A 24,694-nucleotide genomic window follows, 5' to 3' on the forward strand; every position below is an offset into this window, starting at 1 on the left:
ATAGTCACTCTCGTCCCAATAATTAATTAGCTGAGAAAATAAATATATAAATCGTTAACCAACGAAATTAAATATAAAGTAGCAATTAAAAGAATTTTATCCAACTTAATAAAATACGGGGTGTTACACTATATGTAATGCTGCAACATTTTATTTGTCACCATTTTTCATTTTATTGTAGCATTATTTGAATGGTGTCAAAGTGTTGTGAATTTGGTGTCTTTTTTGGGCATGTTTTGATTGTAAAATGTGACCAAATCGGTTAGGAATGATGGCATCTGACATTATTTTATAAATGGTGAAGGAAGTGTAATTGACATGGTGACAAATTGTGCATTAATTGGGAACAATTTGTGTCTGTTGATTATGTACTTAGGTGGATTATCTTTGTCATCACTTTGGTGGATTATGTAGTTAGGTGGCAATAAGCAAATAAATATGAACTATATATGTAATGGGCACCGTTTTATTTGTCACCATTTTTTATTTTATTGTAGCATGATTTGAATGGTGTCAAAGTGTTGTTAATTTGGTGTCTTTTTTGGTGTGTTTTGATTGAAATATGTGACCAAATTATTCATGAATGTTGGAAGCTATCAATATGTACTATATATGAAATGTTGCATAGTTTTATTTGTGACCAGTTATCATTTTATTGTAGCATGTTTGTAATGGTGTCAAAGTGTTGTTAATTTGGTGTCTTTTTTGGTATGTTTTGATATTAAAATGTGACCAAAATATTCATGAATGTTGGAAGCTATCAATATGTAATATATATGAAATGTTGCATAGTTTTATTTGTGACCAGTTATCATTTTATTGTAGCATGTTTGGAATGATGTCAAATAGTGGCGAATTTGGTGTCTTTTGTGTGTGTGTTTTGATAGTAAAATGTGACCAATTTGGTTAGGGATGTTGGTTACAAATATTAACATATGCTTGAACTATGTCGTAGGAAAAAGAAGGAGGTGGATGGCCATGGATCACCGAGGCAATTGTTCAATCTGATTGCTATTCTAACAGACGCTCGGAAAAAGGATATCGAGGACATCGGTTTTGGTGGGCTACTAGAGTTGAAGACACACGCTTTTTATCATCAGATGGTCGACAGGTTGCTCCATAAATATGACCCTAGTTCAAGGATGTTCTTGTTTAACCGCCATGTCCAATTTGTTCTAACCAAACATGATGTCTACGATGCCTTCATGCTACCGTGTATTGACAAAACAATAGAACCGAGGATCGATCAGGAATTGGCACAAATTTGGCGTGAAGGTTTCCAGGTCACGAAGAAAGATGAGATATCAATAGAGAGTGTTAGAGTAAGCGATGTTGGGAAATTTTGCCTGACGGGAGTCTTGATTTTAAGAAAATGTTTGTGGTCTTTGCTATGGGGAGTTTCCTTGCACCAACGGTGCACAATCGTATCGACTTACGCGTGGTGAAAGTAGTGGAGGATGTGGACTCTATTTCACAGCTGGACTGGTGTTCATTGGTGTTGCTACGTCTCAACCAAGCAGTTGAGTCGTGGATGTTCAACGACACAAAGAATGTAGGAGGTTGTCTAATGTTTCTAAAGATGATGTACTTCCACCGTCTGACTTGGTGGGGACTCCCAGAACCGACTAGCCTACCGCTTGTTGACATTGGACTCTTGAGCGATTGAAGGAGAGAATGGCCCGGGAAGTTCTTTGCATACCCGCATCATCGCGGCTTTGGGATTGGTATTTTGAGTGGACACATATCCAATATCAAGGCACCAGGTGAAGCGCCTGTACCGTCGCAGAGATGACCAGGAACCTGCTTCTAGGGGACCTCCGTCCAGATTTATTCAACTCCCACTACCTGAAGGTATTCAGACTGATGAGGAATTGCAGGCCTCGTATAATGATATACGCTCTCTTCTTTCATCTTTTTTAATGTTGATGTCTTCAGACAGTATGTGACCAGATTGGTTATAAATGTTGGCAGCTAACATTCTTGATCTTTGTAATGTTTACGTCTACAATCAGTATGTGACCATCTGTTATGTTTACATTATATCATTTCATTTTATGTTTACATTATATCACTTCATTTTGTATAGGTGCGAGTCCGCAATTGGATGACGACAAGGAGGAACCTTTCAGTGGTCTCCGTTATGCACAAGAGCCTAATGCATGAGTTGGCAGCCCAGGAGGGATTTGCAGGCGAGCTTGATCGGGATCTGTGACAGAAATCTTTTGTGGGTGAAGGCGAAACAGTCCCGGGGGTCATTTACGCAAGCGTTGGGTTCACGGGGTTTGTTCTTTGCTTGGAATGCGCTTGGCAAAAAGTTGGATGCACTTGTGAATGTGAAAATGGTGCAGGCGCCTTCATTTTCCCTTGGCCTTGATGACATTGGCGTTACTAGTCGGAGAACACGCCCTTGACTAACACCCTTGAGAGGGGAGGAAAAATCACCCTCAAGTAGTAGACATGTCATGGTTGGATGTTGTTTATGGGTCTAATGTATGGCCTTATTTTGGATAATTATGGCCCTGATGGATGGCCTTATTTTGGATATTAGTTATGGCCCTAATGTATGGCCTCATTTTGGATCTTAATTATGGCCCTGTTGTACGGCCTTATTTTCGGACATGTTCACTGGGTTTGTTAAATATTTGTGTTTGTATAGCTATGGCTTCTTTGTTTGTTATATATTTGTGTTTCCCCTCCCTTATATGGGTATTTTAAGTTATGCCATTTCGTATAAAAATAAAGGAACAACTTAGGACCAAAGCAGATGGTTTATAGTTTGAACAATTATGTTACCATGTTCTATTTGGTAACATATGTTCCAAGAATAGTGTCTAGACTATCAAAGGTCAATGTCATATCCTTCCATAGGCTGAAACTCTTAGTTTGAAGGTAAGATTGTTGATATTTTTTTTTTAAATAAATTTGTTAATTTTAAATTTCTTAATACGTGAAATATTCCGTTTGAATAAGAATTTCACACGAGACGGTCTTAAATTTTTGAAGCGGTTTTGAAGCGATTTTAATAGAATTATAAAAAAAAAGTGATTAGAATAAATTATCTAAATAAATTAGAGAAAAGGGCAAAATTGGAATAAAAATTGAAATTTAGGGGCGAGATGAGTAATTGAGGGGCGATCTTTAGCAAACCCCTAAAGTTTGCAACTTTAAACTAATCTAACGACATAACATTAAAAAGAATTAAGACTAAACATACTTAAGCTAACACATGACACACAAAATTACTCTACACATAAGATTGAGCATAATTTAATAATAAAGTTTGCAACTTTAAACAAATCTAACAACCTGACATGAATGAATTAAGACTAAACCCCTCTTTTCCTATTTAATTACAAAACCCCAACTCCCAATTTAATTACAAGTACAAAACCACTTTCTGCGCTAAAACTTCCAAGTTCAAAGTAAACCATTTTATGCGTTTTACAAATTCCAGATTTTTGTTTCTCCATAACCTAACTCTTAACCAGCCTTCTCTTCTTACGTTTTTTTGTTAATACCTCAACATCAATGCTAATCTACATCATTAGTCAAAACAGGGAGTTAATTATAAAAATTGAACCTGGGTAATTGAACATTAATCAAAATGATTGATAGAAATAAATAATGAAATGGAAATCAGACAAACCTGAAATATTGGGACTGTTGTGTAATACCTTAGAGCTACGGAGTAATATGTTACTCCCTCCCAGCTTTCACCCAGCAAAAGTAAAATAAATGGGTATCTAATTGTGAAGTAAGGGTAAAAAAGGAAAAAATAAATGGGCACAAATTCTTATATAAGACCTATATTTAGGTAAGACTAATTCAATAGCATAAAGCCCGACAAAATTACTTAATAAAAAATATGAAATATGGTGGAGAAATGAAGGATTTATGGTGGATTTAGGGATTGTAAGGAGGATTTTTAGTGGGTTTTTGGTGTTTGAGAGAAGGAGGAGATAGATTGAGTTATGGAGGAAATGGAAATTGGAAGAGGGGACAAATGGAGGGTAGGTGGCCAGCCAAAAGGCATGGGGAGATGGGTCATTTGTTTACGTTTTGGTTCGTTTCGACGGAAATTAGAAATATTCGTCGAACGCGATTTCCGAGAAAATTAAAGTTCTTAAACACGATTTTACTAAAAGATTAAGTACTCATATGCCCAATATCCAAACTCGTTTACCCAACGACCGTAAGAAATGGGAAAATCCCAATTTTACGACTTTTATCCGAAATCTATTTTATCAAAGGAAAAGGTTTAAATATAGTTTAAATCACTTTTAAACATTTCTAAACTATCAAAAATGATTACATTTCTTCAAAATAAAATAAGGTTATATTTTATCAAATAAATTTTATTTCAAATAAATTAATATTAAATTAAAATAGATTAAAATATTACTCTTAAAATATAATAAAGGTCTTCAAATTTACGGAGTGTTACACTCGTGCTTATTTTTTATATCAAAGTAAGGTAAAGGTTGAAGAGGGAGAGAGAACGTAGTGTAGTTACTTTGATTTTTTTTAGTTGGTTTGAATTGTAATGCTATCTACCTACTATGAGATGTGTGCGTAGTTACTTTGATAAAGTTATGCTCTTTGGTCAATAAGTCTTGCTTCTGACGGGTTATCCGTCACAAGCTTGCGACGGGGCGAATAGTAGTGTTTTAGTGGAAACGGGTTGTGAGGTGATGTGGGACTCATTGTCCGCGTTTTGCATGGGAAATGAAAAGAGATGTTGAGAGAAATTATTAATTAATTCATCCTTCCCAAAGCAAGAAACCGTCCACTTTTCATTTTGAAAACCAACCATATTCATAATTATTTCCACATTTACTCCTCTTCATTCATCGTCACAACTTTCTTTCTTCTCTCTTAATCCTCTATCTTCATATTCTCATAACATAACCATCTAAAATACCCATAAAATCAACCAAAGTCATCATAATGCCAACGAAACAAGCAGCAAGAAGGGGGCCAAATAAGAAAACTACTAGAGGTTCAAAGATGGATGATGCAGGAGAAGGTAATGATCTGTTTTTTTTATTTAGTAAAATAGTTTGGTTTGGTTCATATTTTCAAATGGTTTCAATTTCAACTGGTTTGGTTCATATTTTCAATTTCAATTATTCCTACTTAGTGGGTTTCTTTTTTCAATTATTCCGATGTATCGTTTACTTAGGGTTCATTAATGTTGTTTGTTCATTTTATTGTTGTTAGGTTTAGTGAATGAGGTTGGGCGGAAAGCGGAGGAAAGAAAGTTGTGGCCGCAAAAGTGAGGGGAAAAGGTAAAGCGATTGTGGCAGAAGAGGATGTGAACGAGGATGCGAATGAAGATCTTGCATGTCAGAGAAAGGGGACGAAGAATAAGGTGACGTTCAGCATTGGTAATAGTAAGGGGAAGGATAAATTTGTGGAGGAAGAGGAAGAGATTGAGGAGTCGGGTGAAGAAATGAGATGAAGATGAGCAAAGGATGATGATGAAGAAGGCAAGTTTATGGTTTATCATTTTGTATTTACATTTATCACTAATTTGTTGTCATCCTAATAATATTTTCTTTCGCCATAAAAAGATCGTGTCAATGCCGCTGTCAATATGGCGGTAATGGTTGGGAAAAGCGCGCCGAAGAAGAAAACGGTGTCAAAGCCAATGGAGGTAACTAAAGGTAAAATCTTTTCCTAGTAAATGAGGTGAATGGTCTATGGAATATTTTATGTGACCATTTTTTATGTGTATGTTACAAATCTGAAGTGGTTACAAATGGATCTATGTTGTGCACATTTCGTGTGCTAAATAGTTGTAATTGTGCAGATCGTCCACTAAAGCCAACGGCATTGAAAGTTGTAAAGGGGAAGGCCGAAGTTGGTGAGGGATCCAAGAAGCGGAAGGGGGATGACTCTTCTCTTGTGGTGGGAAAGTAAGTTATTAACCTCATTTTTGGTGTGTTCTTTGATTGAGAATGTTTCTTTCATTTAGATAAATGTTTATATGTTGATAAATTGTCACCATTTTGATGTGTTTTGATTGAGATAAATGATTATATGTCTTTCCTTGAGATAAAAGTGTTGTCAATTGGGTGTTTTTTTTCTAGTGTGTTTTGATTATAAAATGTGACCAAATTGATTAGGAATGTTGGCATGGGACAGTATTTGGGATAAATTTTTTGGATTATTTGGGATAAATTTGTGTCTGTTGATTAACCACCTTTGTGATTACTTAGGTGGATTATGTAGTTAGGTTAAAATAAGCAAATATATATGAACTGTAGATGTAATGCTGCATGATTTTATTTGTCACAATTTTTCAGTTTATTGTAGCATTATTTAAATGGTGTCAAAGTATTGTGAATTTGGTGTCTTTTTTTGGTGTGTTTTGAATGTAAAATGTGACCAATTTGGTTATGAATGTTGGCATCTGACAGTATTTTATATATGGTGAAGGAAGTGTAATTGGAATGGTGACAATTTTTTGATTAATTGGGCTGAATTTGTGTCTGTTGGTTAACCAGCTTTGTGATCACTTAGGTGGATTCTGTAGTTAGGTTAAAAAAAGCAAATAAATATGGACTCTATATGTAATGCTATATGGTTTTATTTGTCACCATTTTTCATTTTTATTGGAGCATTATTTGAATGGTGTCAAAGTTTGTGAATTTGGTGTCTTTTTGGGGTTTGTTTTGAATGTAAAATGTGACCAAATTGGTTAGGAATGATGGCATCTGACATTATTGTAAATATGGTGAATGAAGTGTAATTGAAATGGTGACAATTTTTTGATTAATTGGGAACAATTTGTATCTGTTGATTAACCTGCTTTGTGATCACTTTGGTTTATTATGTAATTAAGTTACAATAAGCAAATAAATATGGACTCTATATGTAATGCTGCAACATTTTATTTGTCACCATTTTTCATTTTATTGTAGCATTATTTGAATGGTGTCAAAGTGTTGTGAATTTGGTGTCTTTTTTGGGCATGTTTTGATTGTAAAATGTGACCAAATCGGTTAGGAATGATGGCATCTGACATTATTTTATAAATGGTGAAGGAAGTGTAATTGACATGGTGACAAATTGTGCATTAATTGGGAACAATTTGTGTCTGTTGATTATGTACTTAGGTGGATTATCTTTGTCATCACTTTGGTGGATTATGTAGTTAGGTGGCAATAAGCAAATAAATATGAACTATATATGTAATGGGCACCGTTTTATTTGTCACCATTTTTTATTTTATTGTAGCATGATTTGAATGGTGTCAAAGTGTTGTTAATTTGGTGTCTTTTTTGGTGTGTTTTGATTGAAATATGTGACCAAATTATTCATGAATGTTGGAAGCTATCAATATGTACTATATATGAATTGTTGCATAGTTTTATTTGTGACCAGTTATCATTTTATTGTAGCATGTTTGTAATGGTGTCAAAGTGTTGTTAATTTGGTGTCTTTTTTGGTGTGTTTTGATATTAAAATGTGACCAAAATATTCATGAATGTTGGAAGCTATCAATATGTAATATATATGAAATGTTGCATAGTTTTATTTGTGACCAGTTATCATTTTATTGTAGCATGTTTGGAATGATGTCAAATAGTGGCGAATTTGGTGTCTTTTGTGTGTGTGTTTTGATAGTAAAATGTGACCAATTTGGTTAGGGATGTTGGTTACAAATATTAACATATGCTTGAACTATGTCGTAGGAAAAAGAAGGAGGTGGATGGCCATGGATCACCGAGGCAATTGTTCAATCTGATTGCTATTCTAACAGACGCTCGGAAAAAGGATATCGAGGACATCGGTTTTGGTGGGCTACTAGAGTTGAAGACACACGCTTTTTATCATCAGATGGTCGACAGGTTGCTCCATAAATATGACCCTAGTTCAAGGATGTTCTTGTTTAACCGCCATGTCCAATTTGTTCTAACCAAACATGATGTCTACGATGCCTTCATGCTACCGTGTATTGACAAAACAATAGAACCGAGGATCGATCAGGAATTGGCACAGATTTGGCGTGAAGGTTTCAAGGTCACGAAGAAAGATGAGATATCAATAGAGAGTGTTAGAGTAGCGATGTTGGGGCTGCCTGACGGGAGTGCTGATTTTAAGAAAATGTTTGTGGTCTTTGCTATGGGGAGTTTCCTTGCACCAACGATGCACAATCGTATCGACTTACGCGTGGTGAAAGCAGTGGAGGATGTGGACTCTATTTCACAGCTGGACTGGTGTTCATTGGTGTTGCTACGTCTCAACCAAGCAGTTGAGTCGTGGATGTTCAACGACACAAAGAATGTAGGAGGTTGTCTAATGTTTCTAAAGATGATGTACTTCCACCGTCTGACTTGGTGGGGACTCCCAGAACCGACTAGCCTACCGCTTGTTCAGCATTGGACTCTTGAGCGATTGAAGGAGAGAATGGCCCAGGAAGTTGCTGCATACCCGCATCATCGCGGCTTTGGGATTGGTATTTTGGAGCTGGACACATATCCAATATCAAGGCACCAGGTGAAGCGCCTGTACCGTCGCAGAGATGACCAGGAACCTGCTTCTAGGGGACCTCCGTCCAGATTTATTCAACTCCCACTACCTGAAGGTATTCAGACTGATGAGGAATTGCAGGCCTCGTATAATGATATACGCTCTCTTCTTTCATCTTTTTTAATGTTGATGTCTTCAGACAGTATGTGACCAGATTGGTTATAAATGTTGGCAGCTAACATTCTTGATCTTTGTAATGTTTACGTCTACAATCAGTATGTGACCATCTGTTATGTTTACATTATATCATTTCATTTTATGTTTACATTATATCACTTCATTTTGTATAGGTGCGAGTCCGCAATTGGATGACGACAAGGAGGAACCTTTCAGTGGTCTCCGTTATGCACAAGAGCCTAATGCGTGAGTTAGCAGCCCAGGAGGGATTTGCAGACGAGCTTCAGTCAGGATCTGTGACAAGTACTGTGGGTGAAGGCGAACAGTCCCAGGGGTCATTTACGCAAGCGTTGGGTTCACCGGGGTTTGTTGCTGCTTGGAATGCGCTTGGCAAAAAGTTGGATGCACTTGTGAATGTGGAAATGGTGCAGGCGCCTTCATTTTCCCTTGGCCTTGATGACATTGGCGTTACTAGTCAGAGAACCTGCCCGACTAACACCCGCAGTAGGGGGAGGAAATCAGCTGCCCCGAAGTAGTAGACATGTCATGGTTGGATGTTGTTTATGGGCCTAATGTATGGCCTTATTTTGGATAATTATGGCCCTGATGGATGGCCTTATTTTGGATATTAGTTATGGCCCTAATGTATGGCCTCATTTTGGATCTTAATTATGGCCCTGTTGTACGGCCTTATTTTCGGACATGTTCACTGGGTTTGTTAAATATTTGTGTTTGTATAGCTATGGCTTCTTTGTTTGTTATATATTTGTGTTTCCCCTCCCTTATATGGGTATTTTAAGTTATGCCATTTCGTATAAAAAAAAGGAACAACTTAGGACCAAAGCAGATGGTTTATAGTTTGAACAATTATGTTACCATGTTCTATTTGGTAACATATGTTCCAAGAATAGTGTCTAGACTATCAAAGGTCAATGTCATATCCTTCCATAGGCTGAAATGCTGAATTAGTTAAAAATGTCAAGTGTATACATATAATTATGGTATCATATTGTGCAAAAATAAGGACATTATTTAACGAGTCATAAGGCAACCTTTTAATTCAACATTGTTTCTTAGAAAAAAATGAACTTAAGGGCCAACTTAAATGGTTTACAGTTTGAAGAATTATGTTACCATGTTATATTTTGTAACATATGTTGGAAGAATAATGTCTATACTTTAAAAGAGTGGCAACCCTAAGCTGTTTATACTTTCAGCAATAATGTTACCAAATTTTTATAGTTACATATAGTCCAAGAATGGCAACATGCCTTTAAAAGTGCAAACCATTATCTAATCATTTAAGATCTGCTAACAGATTGTACAATAATGGTAACATTAATTCGGTTCCAAAAAGCAGACCATACTTCCAAACATTACGACATTGTTCAAAATGACAAATATCGGACCATTTTAGATAACCTAACAAATAATACAATAATGGTCACAACAGTAATGTCTTCCACGCTCTATGGCTAAATGGCAGCAGCTTTGATGCGTTGTGGTTTGCAAAAGGTCAAAATGTTACCATATCAGCGACGTTCACAGGAGACGAGGTATTGGGGTGTAGGCGTCCCCATCGTTGGCAGTAGCTTTTTTGGCTTTCTTCTTCTTTCCAAGTCCGCTTTTTTTCCTTGCGCTCCTACCTTTCGTCGTGACACGGATAGGATCAAGGATAGGACGCTCTTCGGTTGTTTGAGTGTTTGTTTCGGCGTCCACAGAAAGCTTTTGCAGTAACACTATTACTTCAGCATTTGCCGCCTCAAAGAACTTCTCCACAATTACCCTTGCCTCCATTACCTTCTGGCTCTTTGTTATGAGATTGTGGACATTGGTGAGTGTTGAATGTCGCTAATTAATGGCCTCATTTACGGCACTTCGGCGCATATCAGAAGGTAGTAAACGTTTCCAGACCCCCATTTTTGCGAATTTCGTCCACCTCCTGTGTATGCAACTAGCTGGGATCTCCGGAACAGAATGCATGTGCAGGACCCGTATGATGTGGTAACATATGATGCCCATTACTTGGTACTTCCTACAAGTGCAAGCACACAAGTTGTTCCCGCAATCATAAGTAACATGATGGGAAGAACCCTCGTTGCTAACCGTGTCGACACTATAGATTAAGGTGGTATCTTCATGGGTGATAAGTGCTGCCCGGGTGCCCATTGCAAGTCCAAACTCCTTCTCAAACACACGGAACAGCTACATAGTGTATATATGCGATGCATGTTGTAGAAGGTCTACAAGGGGGAACACGGATGTAGGAGACGCTCTTATAGAGTTAAATTCTTTCCGCTCCTCATCTCCTCTCCACCTTCTCACGGTCGTCTCAAATATTCCAAAGAATTCAGTGACTGACGTTGTTTTTGAAGCTTGGAACCCCATAGCATGATTTGTACTCTCGCTCCTTTGGGAAGAAATGATACCCGCGGAGAAATACTGATTATTCAATGCAGTGCACCATTTGATTCGTAAACTATACAATCTATTGAACCATGGGTGGTTTTCAACACCATACTCTGTCGTCATTCTTTGCCATGTCGCTTCAAATTCCTTGTCGTTAAAACAACCATTAAGACATTTGTTGAACAAATTCTGGAATGTCCGATCATGCTTTAAATGTCCAAAGTGTGAGATGGCGTTCTGTTGGATATGCCATTGGCATAGCCTATGCCGCTTCAGGTATATCGTATGGAGGGAAGACAAATGTTAGCATTTAGAAGTCATATGTTTATGTTTGCACTATTCAATTGAAATCATTACTTAACAGATTCATATGGTAACATATGAATAATTAACACAAAAGTTCATCAGTATAATATGATTACATATCTGGGAATAATGTTGCCATTCAATGTGATTACATAAGTGCTTCATATGGTGACATCTTCAACTTAAGTCAGAAAGCTGATTATTAAAATATGTTGTCAACTTTTGAACAATTGTAAACATGGGTTAAGTGGTCACATATTGAACAATTAACTACACATAGTCTATGGCTGCTTCTGGGTATATCTGCTAAGGACAGAAGACAATGTTAGCCTTTAGAAGTCATATGTTTATGGTTTCACTATTCAATTGAAATCATTACTTAACAGATTCATATGGTGACATCTTAATAATTAACACACAAGTTCATCAGTATAATATGATTATATATCTGCGAATAATGTTGCCATTCAATGTGATTACATAAGTGCTTCATATGGTGACATCTTCAACTTAAGTCAAAGAGCTGATTATTAAAATATGTTGTCAACTTTTGGACAATTGTAAACATATGTTAAGTGGTCACATATTGAACAATTAACTATACATAGTCTATGCTTGCTTCTGGGTATATCTGCTAAGGACAGAAGACAATGTTAGCGTATAGAGGTCATATGTTTATAGCTATATTTTTTATTCCCATGTGATTACATAAGTGCTTCATATGGTGACATCTTTAATTTAACTCAAAAGGTTGATTACTAAAATATGTTGACAAAGTTTGGAAAATTGTTGTCATTTGAGTTCCCATTTGAATTAGTAAAATATGGTGACATATGTTATTGATCTAATAACATAAGATCTTAATATAGTGACCTCTTCAGATTTGACCTCAGCTTTTCCACCAATATAATTTGTTATCATATTTGGGATTAATGTTATCCAAAGTTAAGTGGTCACATAATGGTGGGATAACTCAACATGCGAAACTTAACAGTAAGACACATAATATACCGCTTCAACTGCATTTGTCATTGCTTTGTCTTGGTTAGTGAAAATAGAGACAGGACAAACATCCTCACCCATAGCTTCATTAAACACACTGAACAACCATTGGAATGATTCTTCTTGCTCGTCGGATAGGAAAGCACACCCAAACATGACATTGGACTAGTGGTTATTTATACCGACAAATGCACCACAAATAAGATTGTACCTATTAGTGCGATACGTTGTGTCAAATATGACAACGTCATGATACAATCGGTAGTCCTCCCTCATCATCGAGTCACACCAGAAAAGGTGATGGAGTCTCCCTTCTTTGTTGAATTGGACTCGGAAGAAAAACCCCGGATCCTCAGCTTGTCTTTGAGTGAGATGATTAATTAGCGTGGCTGCGTCACCGCCCTCGATCGCTTTAATCTTCAGCCTATGAACAAAGTTGATGTGATCCCTCTTGGTGTGTCCGACGAATATATCTCCCCCTGCTACAGCAACTGCCACTTTGTATTGAACCGAGGGGGCTATAAAGGCTTCAGTCAAGGCCCTTATAGCCTCTGCCTCAGCATCAGTTATTCTCCTCTCCGAGCGGTGGTGTTGTTGCCATTGAGTGAGAGTCAGGTCATGGTTGTGTTCTGTGAAATGTTGCATTACCTCCCACTGCCCGTCCTCGTTTACTTGTGTCCTTAAACCGGCTTTGCATTGGCAACGTGTAACTGCAGAATTCCTCAAAGGATTGCCGTTATCGTCTCGCCTATTACCATTTTCATGTACTCCGGCACATGAACATACAAAGTATCTCTCGATTTCGGGTGTGCCAGGCCCGTTCGCTCTGCGAGAAGTTGCTTTCCTAATGCTGAAACCAATGGCCTGTGAGTGTTTCCTAAACATCTCATAAATTAATTCCCCATTTCTCTGCTTTCATTCCCAATAGGGATTTTGAATAATCTGTACCTGCAGAGGTTTACAGGGTCACATTAGGCAAGAAAGTGTAAACATTTATAACATAAATAGCAACATCTGCATTTACATATTCATCCCTACTCTAGTTACAGGGTTACATTAGGACGAAAATTAGACACATTTGTTTGATATACAAAATTTGTTTCCAAGTAAGCTGGCCCAATGGAGTTGACATGGTGACATTATGTAGGAAAATGCACACATTAAACAGATAAATAACAATATGCATTATTGTTGACAGGGTGACATTAGGACTAACAGTAAAGCCATTAACACAGAAAAGGTAAACATCCATTATATTTAAACATCCGTATTATATTTAAACATCCGTTATAATCATACACATATGCTGCACTGAAAACCTAAAAATAATATTCAAATTAATAAATTAACAGGCTGACATTTGGACCAACAGTACAGACAAAAATACGATAAATGTAAACATCCATTATATTACAGTAAAATCAAACATATATGGTACACTGAAAAACTATAAACTAATATTACAGTTCATGATGGTAAAACTTAACAAAAATCAAACTTTATACTCAATAAGACTTTGCACATCAATATAATGCAATACAAATGTCACAAACACATCAATATAATGCAATATAAACTTTTTATTTCCTTGATGTTAAGATGTATTATAGTAACATTAATAATAATAATAATTTGCCCTACCTTCTCAACAGAAAAATGGCGTAAAAAAGGCATACCTCTACTCGTCGTGTTTTCTGTTGAAGGCTGATGAATTATCCCACCATGATTATTATCTGCACTTTCCATTGTTGTTGGAACGATTAGGGCACCATCAACTAACATTTCTGTGAAAGTTTGTTGAAGATCCTCCATTTTTTTCGAACTATGAGAATAATAAAGTGCAATTTTTACGCCATTTTTTTCGAATTATGAGAATAATGAAGTGCAATTTTTACGCCATTTTAGTTGTAAATTATAGAGAGAAAGGAAAATGTGGAAAGAAGTTCAGAATTATGACTGTAGACCTGGCAAACGGGTCAACCGGGTCGGGTTCGGGTCGGGCCAGTTTGGGTCGGGTCATTTCGGGTTTCTCAAATTTTTGGATTAGTTCGGATCGGGTCAGTTCATTTCGGGTTACGGGTCTATTTCGGGTTTGTTGGTCGGATGTGTTTCGGGTCAAGCGGGTTGGGTTAATTCGGGTCAGGCCATTTTTGGGTCAAAGATTAAGAGAAGAGAGGCATTTCAAGTCTATTAGGGTCAATTAAAGTTATATTTTGTCGGGTCATTTTCGGGTTGAGTGGTTTCGGATTGGTCATTTCGGGTCGGGTCATTGCGGGTCCATGAAACCTCGGGTCATTTTCGGGTCGGGTCGGGTCACTTCGGGCTTCGGGTGTCATTCGGGTTCAGCAATTCGGGTCAATTTCGGGTCTCGGGTCATCCTTTTCGGGTCGGGTCAACCGGGTCGGGTTGATTTTGCCAGGTCTAATTATGAGAATGGAAGGAAATTGTTGTGCAAAATAATGGTGAAATGGAGGTAGGGTTGTGCATGGGGGGCAAAGAACTCAAACGCATTAAATGCAAAATACACTTATTGCAAATTATTGGAATTAAATATGGTAAACCAAGTACAATTGGCAATAAAATAATGCTTTGCAGTACAATAGTCATACTCAAACAAAGTGTAGCCACCCCTTTTGATGTCTTTGTCATCAAGATGAGTTTAATGCAAACGGGTACCACATTCATGTAAATGATATGTATTTGACCCGTCGCAAAGTCTTGTTTTATTTATCGAGCGAACTTTATTTATTTAATTGGGCTGCTTTAAGGTAAGAGACAATTTTAACAAACAATTGTGTTATTTGTCGGACTAAGGAAAGAATCAATCAAAGAATAAATAAAAAAAGAAAAAGTCAATGTGACCGACTAAAAAAGGAAAACGCGTGGAAAATCCGCAATTCCGTTGCCAAGTGCCAACCGCCTTATTTTCTCCTATATATATACCTCTTTTGTGGTTCCAATAAATTTCATCCTCCAATCTTCCGCGCTCTCTTTTACTAATTTCTCCCCCAATCTTCTCTATTTCTCTCTCTTAATTCATCCGTTCTTCCTTTGTTTCTTTCTCGTATTAATTTGCGCTGATGATGTTAGTTGATGTTATTTCTCGTATTAATTTGCGCTGATGATGTTATGTTATTCGAAGATTGATGAATTATTCTGATGATATTAATTTGATTTCGTTATCGTGGTTCCGTTAATTGAATTCATCTGCTAGGTTTTAACGAATTTCTTACGTGAGACGATTTTGAGGATTTAACGGCGCTCTATTTTTGGTGATTGATTTTGGTATTCATTTGTTGAAGATGATATTGATTTGATTTTTCGTCATTGATTGAATTCATCTACTAGATTTTACGAAAAGATGATTTAGAGGATTTAACGGCTCTAATTTTGGTGATTGATTTGGTATTAATTTGTCGACGAAGGTTTGATGATAATTTTGTTCGTGATTTTTCTGTACGATTGAATTGCGAAGTGGTATTTACCTAATTTAATGGTAACATAGGTGATGATTGTTAATTTCAGATTAATTTGTCGACGAAGGTTTGATCAAGACTCTGGATCCTGAAAATACGTTAATTTTGGTGATAATTACTCTCACTTGATTTAATTTACAAATAACTTTTAGGGTTTCAAATATTTGTCGCTTATTTGTCTATTTACCCAAACCATGACTCATTAAATTGCTTTGATTGCACCCGACTGTCGTGGTTCTCATGCTCACATAGGATATAATAGATAGTTCTGGAATTTACGTCTTTTCTAGATTTATCATTGCGCATCTAGAAAAGATTAATTAACATGGACGCGCCTGTTATGTTGTTGTTTTTTTTTTTTTTTTTTTTTTTTTTTTTTTAAATCTTAGGTTATACTAATCAGATTTATTAACATGGCTGCTTAGAATGCGTGTTAATGTTTGTGTTTCCGTAAGCATCCTTTAGACAGGGTGGAGTTATATCTACTGTGGAGCTGCAGCATCCCTGTCAAGCTGGTTTTCTCATTTTTAAATCTATCTCAATCACTTGTTTATCTAGTTTATTATGTACTCTCTCCGTTCCAATCACTTGTTTATCTTTGATTAATATATCTATCACATAGAATATAAAAGGTTGACAAATGATTAGGACGAACGGAGTATTATCTATCTTCAAGGACAGCTAGGACATTGTGGGGTTTCATCAAGATTTTTGGCTCAATTGATGGTGGTGGCTGACTTTCTTGGCCAACGCATATCAGGTTGTTTCTCGATAGCCACTCTCTCTAATCTGTCTCGTAGAGTGATAGGAAGGCAACCAAACAGCATATTATTATACTGTTGTTGCCCGATTTGTTCTTTTTACTCTCAGGCTGTATTCCTTTCAAGTCGGGGTTTCTTCATTGCCCTCTGTAAGAATGTCGACCTTTTCCTTTCAATTCGATCAAATTGGCTTTTTACTATTGTCGGTGCATTGGAGTATTCTTGCCTGAAATGAATGGAGGTTTTACGCCGTAGCTGGAACATTGTGGTACAAGGACATTAAGAGAGCTAAGCTAATCATTCCCTTGTTATTCAATTGATGTTGCCTCTTGTCTGTATGCGGATGTTCCCTTCTCATTTAGGTATATGCAGAATAATCATTGAAGAAGCTGTTTTCGAAGGAATTAGTTAGAGAATGGTGCTGCTTTGACTCTTCAATCCCGTTATGTTAGTCCAGGGAATCTATTATATAAGGAGTTTTTCTTGCAATTGGTTTGATTTGTTGTAGACTTCAGAAGTTCAGTGACACAACCAATCAAAGCTATGCCATGCATTTGTGCACATGGTTGATGATTGAGAACATGGGATTGTCGGTATGATTCAGTTATGATGCTGGTTTAATATTTGAATTAGAGCTATGGTATACATTGTGCATAGGGTTATGCGGCTAATAGTGAAAAGGTGATTGAGAACATGGACGGTTAGAGACTGCCCTATTCACAGATCTGATTTTCGGTACGATACAATTATGATCTTGGTGTGATTTTTGATTATCAGGTGGCTTTGGAGAAGGCTTTGAGTCAATGGGTATTCTATGTTGGTTTTTCTTTTAATTACACACCGATGATTAGCTGCGTTTTAGACTCATCTCCACTAATTTGTGAGCTGGCTTTGGAGAAGGTTTAATGAAGATTCTGGCTTCTGAAACTGCGTAATTGTGTGATAATTACTCCCCTCATGATAAGTTATGTACTTGAACTTAGGTTTCAGTTTCTTGTCGGCTGTTTGTTTTTCTGCGGAAAACATGATTGTCATAGGTTAGATTTGATGATAAAGAACAGTTGCTGCAAACTTGCTCGTATCTGTTTTCTTGCCTCAAGTGAGTTGTGGTTTTACTCCGCAGCTAGATTTTTGGTACAAGGACAGCCATACTTCCCCTAGTCTCTAAGGATGGATTTAATCTCACTTCGTCATAAGTATTGTGTAAACAGAAGCAGCATTGTAGAACCTGTGTCATGGAGAACCAGTTGGAGAATGGTACTGCTCTTGCTTTTCAATCTTGTTATGGTAGTCAAGAGAAACTATTTTATATCTTCTAGAAGTTGATTTGATTTGATTTAGGTTTTAGCTATGTGGCCAATCAGAGGTATGTCGTACATTTGTGAAGACAATCCTCCATCCTTCAGTTTTTTGCAGAAGAGTCATGGCTGTCTAAAGGAATGTTCTATTCTTCCAAGTCTTGTTTGTGTGTGACTGTAAGTAGCTTTATTTACCTAAAGCTTCGGGACTGACTGCTGTTACAGAGCCGATACTTCTAGAAACGAAGCCAGCGAGATCGGATTAACTGGAGCCACATCTTGGAATGTATTACACCACATGAGCTTATGTTGCAGGCTTGGTGCAGGCTGTATATTTGATTTGAAGTTAAGGGTATTGAGGTTTATCGCTGCTTTGAAAGGCGTTTGTCACACTTAGGGAGTTTGACACTTGCTGAACATTTGATTTACTATTTTTAGCTTTTGAGATTCCTTGACGTCTGTATCCACACATGATTATTTCAATTTTCTGATTTTATTTAGGTTTGTCTCTCACCAGGCTTCGTGGTTTATGGGAGTTTCTTTGTTAACCCATTTTTTTTACGCTAAAATTTTCCTCTCATACCATGAGTTTCCTTTGCAACCCCTCAATTTATGTGTCATGATGCTAAGGATACAGACGCTTTTACTGGTTTTAAGGGGGAGTTTGCTTACTCAGAAATAGCATCTTATTTACTATCTTTAGCCTAAGACCAAGGTCTGTGTATCCCATTATAATTTTGGTTTTCTCTGTTTATTATGCCACTCCATTACAATAGAGGTGGTGTAGAAGAGTTTTTTTGCTTGCTTGCTCAATTTTTTTACTGGATTTGTATTTCGTAGTCAATTTGTTTTTACTTCCTTAGAGAGTTGAGCTTTTGCTGCAGACTTGAAAAATGCTTTATATATGAGAGAGATGAAGTTAATGATATATAATAGAGGTTTCCATTGGTTTGAGGGAGTTGCTCACTCTTACTTTACATTTGTAAGCTTTTGCTTTTGAGATTCCTGTAGGATAATGTATCTCACAAGTGCCTTTTGACTTTCTTTTGTATATAGATCTGCCACTCCAGTACTGGATCTGGCCTCATTGTTTATGGGAGTCTGTATGTCAACTTAAAGTTCCATTTTTTTACTGAATTTATATAGTCATAGACCATAGTCTACATGTTTCAATCTTTAGCGGGCTACGCTTATGCTGCAGGCTTGGAGGATGCTGTCTATTTGATGTGAAGTTAAGGACATAGAGGTTTCCGTTGGTTTGGAGGGAGTTTGTACACTTCTAATGAAATGCATTTACAATTTTTAACTTCTGAGACTCCATCTTACCCATAATTCTTTTGGTTTCTGACTTCTTTTAGGTTTTGACACTCTCCGAGTCTAGTGGTTTCTGCCTTCGTGGGAGTTTGTTCTAATTCCAAAATCCAAACTTTCTTTTGGAATAATCTTATACCTTGTATTTCCTTTTTTTATTGAATTAAGCTTTTTCACTGAATTTATATTGTCATAGTCTACCTGCAGATAGAGCCTTAGAGGTTTCCGTTGGTTGGAGGGAGTTTGTTCACTCTAATGAAATTTCATTTACAACTTTAGCTTTTGAGATTTCATCTTACACATAATATTCTTGGTTTCTGACTTCATTTAGGTTTTAACGCTCTCTGGGTCTCGTGGTTTCTGCCTTTGTCAGAGTTTGTTATAAATTCCCAAACTTTTTTTTTGAATATTCTTATATACCTTATATTTCCTTTCTTTTTCGAATTAAGCTTTTGCTTCAGGTTTGCTGCCCTTAGTTAATCTTTCATGATATAGGGATCTCATTGGTTTAAGGGAGTTTGCTCACTCTTATCAAACATTTCATTTAAAAGCTGTTAGTTTTTGAGATTCCTGGAGATTATATATTCCACACTTGTCTTTTGATTTTCTCATCTTATTTAGGTCTGTAATTTCATTTATGGATGTGACCTCACGGTTTATAGGCTTGAAGAAAAAGGCCATAAGGGCATAGTGGTTTCCACTGGTTTTTAGAGGGTATGACAAGGTTTCTACTTGTTTTTCGAGGGAGCTTGCTCGTTCTTAGATTCTTTTAGTTGTACTATTATATCCCCCTTGCATCTTTCTTTTATTTCCTGATTTTTATTTAGGTTTGTCACCTGATTATATCACCAGGCCTCGTGGTTTACATAGGCCTCATGGTTTGTTTGCCTGCTTAAATTTTTTTGCTGGTTCAAATTTCCTAGTCAATTCTGTTGCCCTTCCTTAGCGAGTTGATCTTTTGCTGCAGACTTGCAGAATGCCTTATGCATGTGAGATGAAGTTAAGGGTATAATAGAGTTTCCCATTCGTTTGGAGGGAGTTGCTCACTCTTCATGAACTCTTCATTTGCAATTTTTTGCTTTTGAGAATCCTATAGGATAAGTATCTCACAAGTGCCTTTTGACTTCCTTTTTTATATAGGTCTGTACTGGCACGCCATTACTGTATCCGGCCTCATGGTTTATGGGAGTCTCTTTGTTAACTTAAGCTTCCATTTTTCACTGAATTTATATTATCAGTCTACCTGTTTCAGTCCTTAGCTGGTCAAGCATTTAGAGACATAGAGGTTTCCGTTGGTTGGAGGGAGTTTGTTCACTCTAATGAAATTTCATTTACAACTTTAGCTTTTGGGTTTCTGACTTCATTTAGGTTTAAACACTCTCCGGGTCTCATGGTTTCTGCCTTTCTCGTAGTTTGTAACCAAACCTTTTTTTTTAATAATCTTATACCTTATATTCTTTATAAGATTTAAGCTTTTGCTTCAGGTTTTCTGCCCTCAGTTAATCTTTCATGATTTAGGGATCTCACTGGTTTAAGGGAGTTTGCTCACTCTTATCAAACATTTTATCTTTCATGATATAGGGATCTTCATGATATAGGGATCTCACTGGTTTAAGGGAGTTTTCTCACTCTTTATCAAACATTTCATTTAAAAGATGTTAGTTTTTGAGATTCCTGTAGATAATATATTCCACAATTGTCTTTTGATTTTCTCATCTTATTAAGGTTTGTAATTTCATTTCTGGATGTGACCTCACTGTTTATAGGCGTGACGAAAAGACCACAAAGGCATAGAGGTTTCCACTGGTTTTTAGATGGTATGGCCTTAAAAGTTTTCACTGGTTTTTAGAGGGAGCTTGCTCGTTCTTAGATTCTTTTAGGTATACTATTATAGCTGAGGTGGATATTCCCCTCACGTATTCCTTTTATTTCCTGATTTTTATTTAGGTTTGTCACCTGATTACATCACCAGGCCTCGTGGTTTACTCCGGCCTCATGATTTGTTTGCCTGCTTAATTTTCTTTTCTGGTTCCAATTTCCTAGTCAATTCTGTTTCCCTTCCTTAGCGAGTTGAGCTTTTGCTGCAGACTTGCAGAATGCCTTCTGTATATGAGATGAAGTTAAGGGTATAATAGAGGTTCCCATTGGTTTGGAGGGAGTTGCTCACTGTTCATGAACTTTTCATTTACAATTTTTTGCTTTTGAGAATCCTGTAGGATAATAAGTATCTCACAAGTGCCTTTTGACTTGCTTTCTTATATAGGTTTGCACTGCCGCTCCATTACTGTATCCGGGCTAGTGGTTTATGGGAGTCTCTTTGTTATCTTAAGCTTCCATTTTTCACTGAATTTATATTGTCATAGTCTACCTGTTTCCATCCTTAGGGGGTTAAGCATATAGAGCCATAGAGGTTTCTGTTGGTTGGAGGGAGTTTGTTCACTCCAATGAAATTTCATTTAAAACCTTAGCTTTTGGGATTTCATCTTACACATATTTTTTTTGGTTTATGACTTCAGGTAGGTTTTAACATTCTCCGGGTCTCGTGGTTTCTGCCTTTGTCGGAGTTTGTTATAATCCCAAACTTTTTTTTGAATAATCTTATACCTCTATTTCCTTTCTTTATTGAATTAAGCTTTTGCTTCAGGTTTGCTGCCCTCAGTTAATCTTTCATGATATAGGGGTCTTACTGGTTTAAGGGAGTTTGCTCACTCTTATCAAACATTTCATTAAAAAGGTGTTGGTTTTGAGATTCTTGTAGATTAATATATTCCACACTTGTTTTTTGATTTTCTCATCTTATTTAGGTCTGTGATTTCATTTCTGGATGTGAGCTCACGGTTTATAGGCTTGAAGAAAAGGCCATAACGGCATAGAGGTTTCCACTGGTTTTTAGAGGGTATGGCCTTTAAGGTTTCCACGGGTTTTTTGAGGGAGCTTACTCGTTCTTATATTCTTTTAGTTATACTATTACAGCTGAGGTGGATATTCACCTCACATATTTCTTTTATTTCCTGATTTTTATTTAGGTTTGTCACCCGATTACATCACCAGGCCTCTTGGTTTACACAGGCCTCTGGTTTGTTTGATCGCTTTATTTTTTTTGCTGGTTTAAATTTCCTAGTCAATTCTGTTTTCCTTCCTTAGCAAGTTGAGCTTTTGCTGCTATATGAGATGGAAGTTAAGAGGTTCCCATTGGTTTGGAGGGAGTTGCTCACTGTTCATGAACTTTTCACTTACAATTTTTTTGCTCATTGTTCAAGAACTTTTCATTTACAATTTTTTGCTTTTGAGAATCCTGTAGGATAAAAAGTATCTCACAAGTGCCTTTTGACTTACTTTCTTATATAGGTTTGCACTGCCGCTTCGTTACTGTATACGGCCTCGTGGTTTATGGGAATCTCTATGTTATCTTAAGCTTCCATTTTTCACTGAATTTATATTGTCATAGTCTTACCTGTTTCCATCCTTAGGGGGTTAAGCATATAGAGCCATAGAGGTTTCCGTTGGTTGGAGGGAGTTTGTTCACTCTAATGAAATTTCATTTAAAACTTTAGCTTTTGGGATTTTATCTTACACATTTTTTTGGTTTATGACGTCATGTAGGTTTTAACACTCTCCGGGTCTCCTGGTCTCTGCCTTTGTCGGAGTTTGTTATAATCCCAAACTTTTTTTTGAATAATCTTATACCTTCTATTTCCTTTCTTTATCGAATTAAGCTTTTGCTTCAGGTTTGCTTTCTTCAGTTAATCTTTCATGATATAGGGGTCTCACTGGTTTAAGGGAGTTTGCTCACTCTTATCAAACATTTCATTAAAAAGGTGTTGGTTTTTGAGATTCCTGTAGATTATTATATTCCACACTTGTCTTTTGATTTTCTCATCTTATTTAGATCTGTAATTTCATTTCTGAATGTGACCTCACTGAAGGGCATAGAGGTTTCCACTGGTTTTTAGAGGGTATTGCCTTGAAGGTTTCCACTGTTTTTTAGAGGGAGCTTACTCGTTCTTATATTCTTTTAGTTATACTTTTATAGCTGTGGTGGATATTCCCCTCACATATTTCTTTTATTTCCTGATTTTTATTTAGGTTTGTCACCCGATTACATCACCAGGCCTTATGGTTTGTTTGATTGCTTAATTTTTTTTTTTGCTGGGAGTTTGCTCACTCTTATCAAACATTTCATTTAAAAGGTGTTAGTTTTTGAGATTCCTGTAGATTAATATATTCCACACTTGTCTTTTGATTTTCTCATCTTATTTAGGTCTGTAATTTCATTTCTGGATGTGACATCACGGTATATAGGCTTGAAGAAAAGGCCACAAGGGCATAGAGGTTTCCCCTGGTTTTTAGAGGGTATGGCTTTTAAGGTTTCCACTGGTTTTTAGAGGGAGCTTGCTCGTTCTTATATTCTTTTAGTTATACTATTATAGCTGAGGTGGATATTCCCCTCACATATTTCTTTTATTCCTGATTTTTTTAGGTTTGTCACCCGATTACATCACCAGGCCTCGTGGTTTGTTTGATTGCTTAATTTTTTTTGCTGGCTTAAATCTCCTAGTCAATTCTGTTTTGCTTCCTTAGCGAGTTGAGCTTTTGCTGCAGACTTGCAGAATGCCTTCTGTATATGAGATGAAGTTAAGGGTATAATAGAGGTTCCCATTGGTTTGGAGGGAGTTGCTCACTGTTCATGAACTTTTCATTTACAATTTTTTGCTTTTGAGAATCCTGTAGGATAATAAGTATCTCACAAGTGCCTTTTGACTTACTTTCTTATATAGGTCTGCACTGCCGCTCCGTGCCTCCGTTACTGTATCCGGCTTCATGGTTTATGGGAGTCTCTTTGTCATCTTAATCTTCCATTTTTCACTGAATTTATATTGTCATAGTCTACCTGTTAAGCATATAGAGCCATAGAGGTTTCTGTTGGTTGGAGGGAGTTTGTTCACTCTAATGAGCTTTCATTTAGAACTTTAGATTTTGGGATTTCATCTTACACATATTTTTTTTGGTTTTTGATTTCATTTAGGTTTTAACACTCTCTGGATCTCATGGTTTCTCCCTTTGTCGGAGTTTGTTATAATCCCAATTTTTTTTTTTGGTATAAGCTTATACCGTATATTTCCTTTCTTTATCGAATTAAGCTTTATCTTCATGTTTGCTGTCCCCAGTTCATCTTTTATTATGTAGGGATCTCACTGGTTTAGGGAGTTTGCTCACTCTTATCAAACATTTCATTTAAAAGCTGTTAGTTTTTGAGATTCCTGTAGATTAATATATCCCAAATTATCTTTTTATGATTAGGCCATGAAGTTAGGGGCATAGAGTTTTCCACGGTTTTTTATAGGGAGCTTTTTGGTTTTAGATTCTTTTAGTTACTATTATAGCGCAGATTCCTTGACGTGGGTGTTCATTTCTTTTATTTCCTGATCTTTATTTAGGTTTGTCGCCCGATTACATCACCAGGCCGCGTGGTTAC

General features: G+C 36.7%; 1 long non-coding RNA gene across 2 annotated transcripts in view; it reads right to left on the reverse strand.

Moving 5' to 3' along the window:
- The window catches only part of LOC141652392 (uncharacterized), a 278,323-nt gene that overhangs the window by 11,277 nt on the left and 242,352 nt on the right, over positions 1-24,694 (reverse strand). The gene's annotated exons all lie outside the window — the stretch shown is intronic.

The sequence above is a fragment of the Silene latifolia genome, chromosome 4 (assembly GCF_048544455.1).
Source record: "Silene latifolia isolate original U9 population chromosome 4, ASM4854445v1, whole genome shotgun sequence".
NCBI lineage: Eukaryota > Viridiplantae > Streptophyta > Magnoliopsida > Caryophyllales > Caryophyllaceae > Silene > Silene latifolia.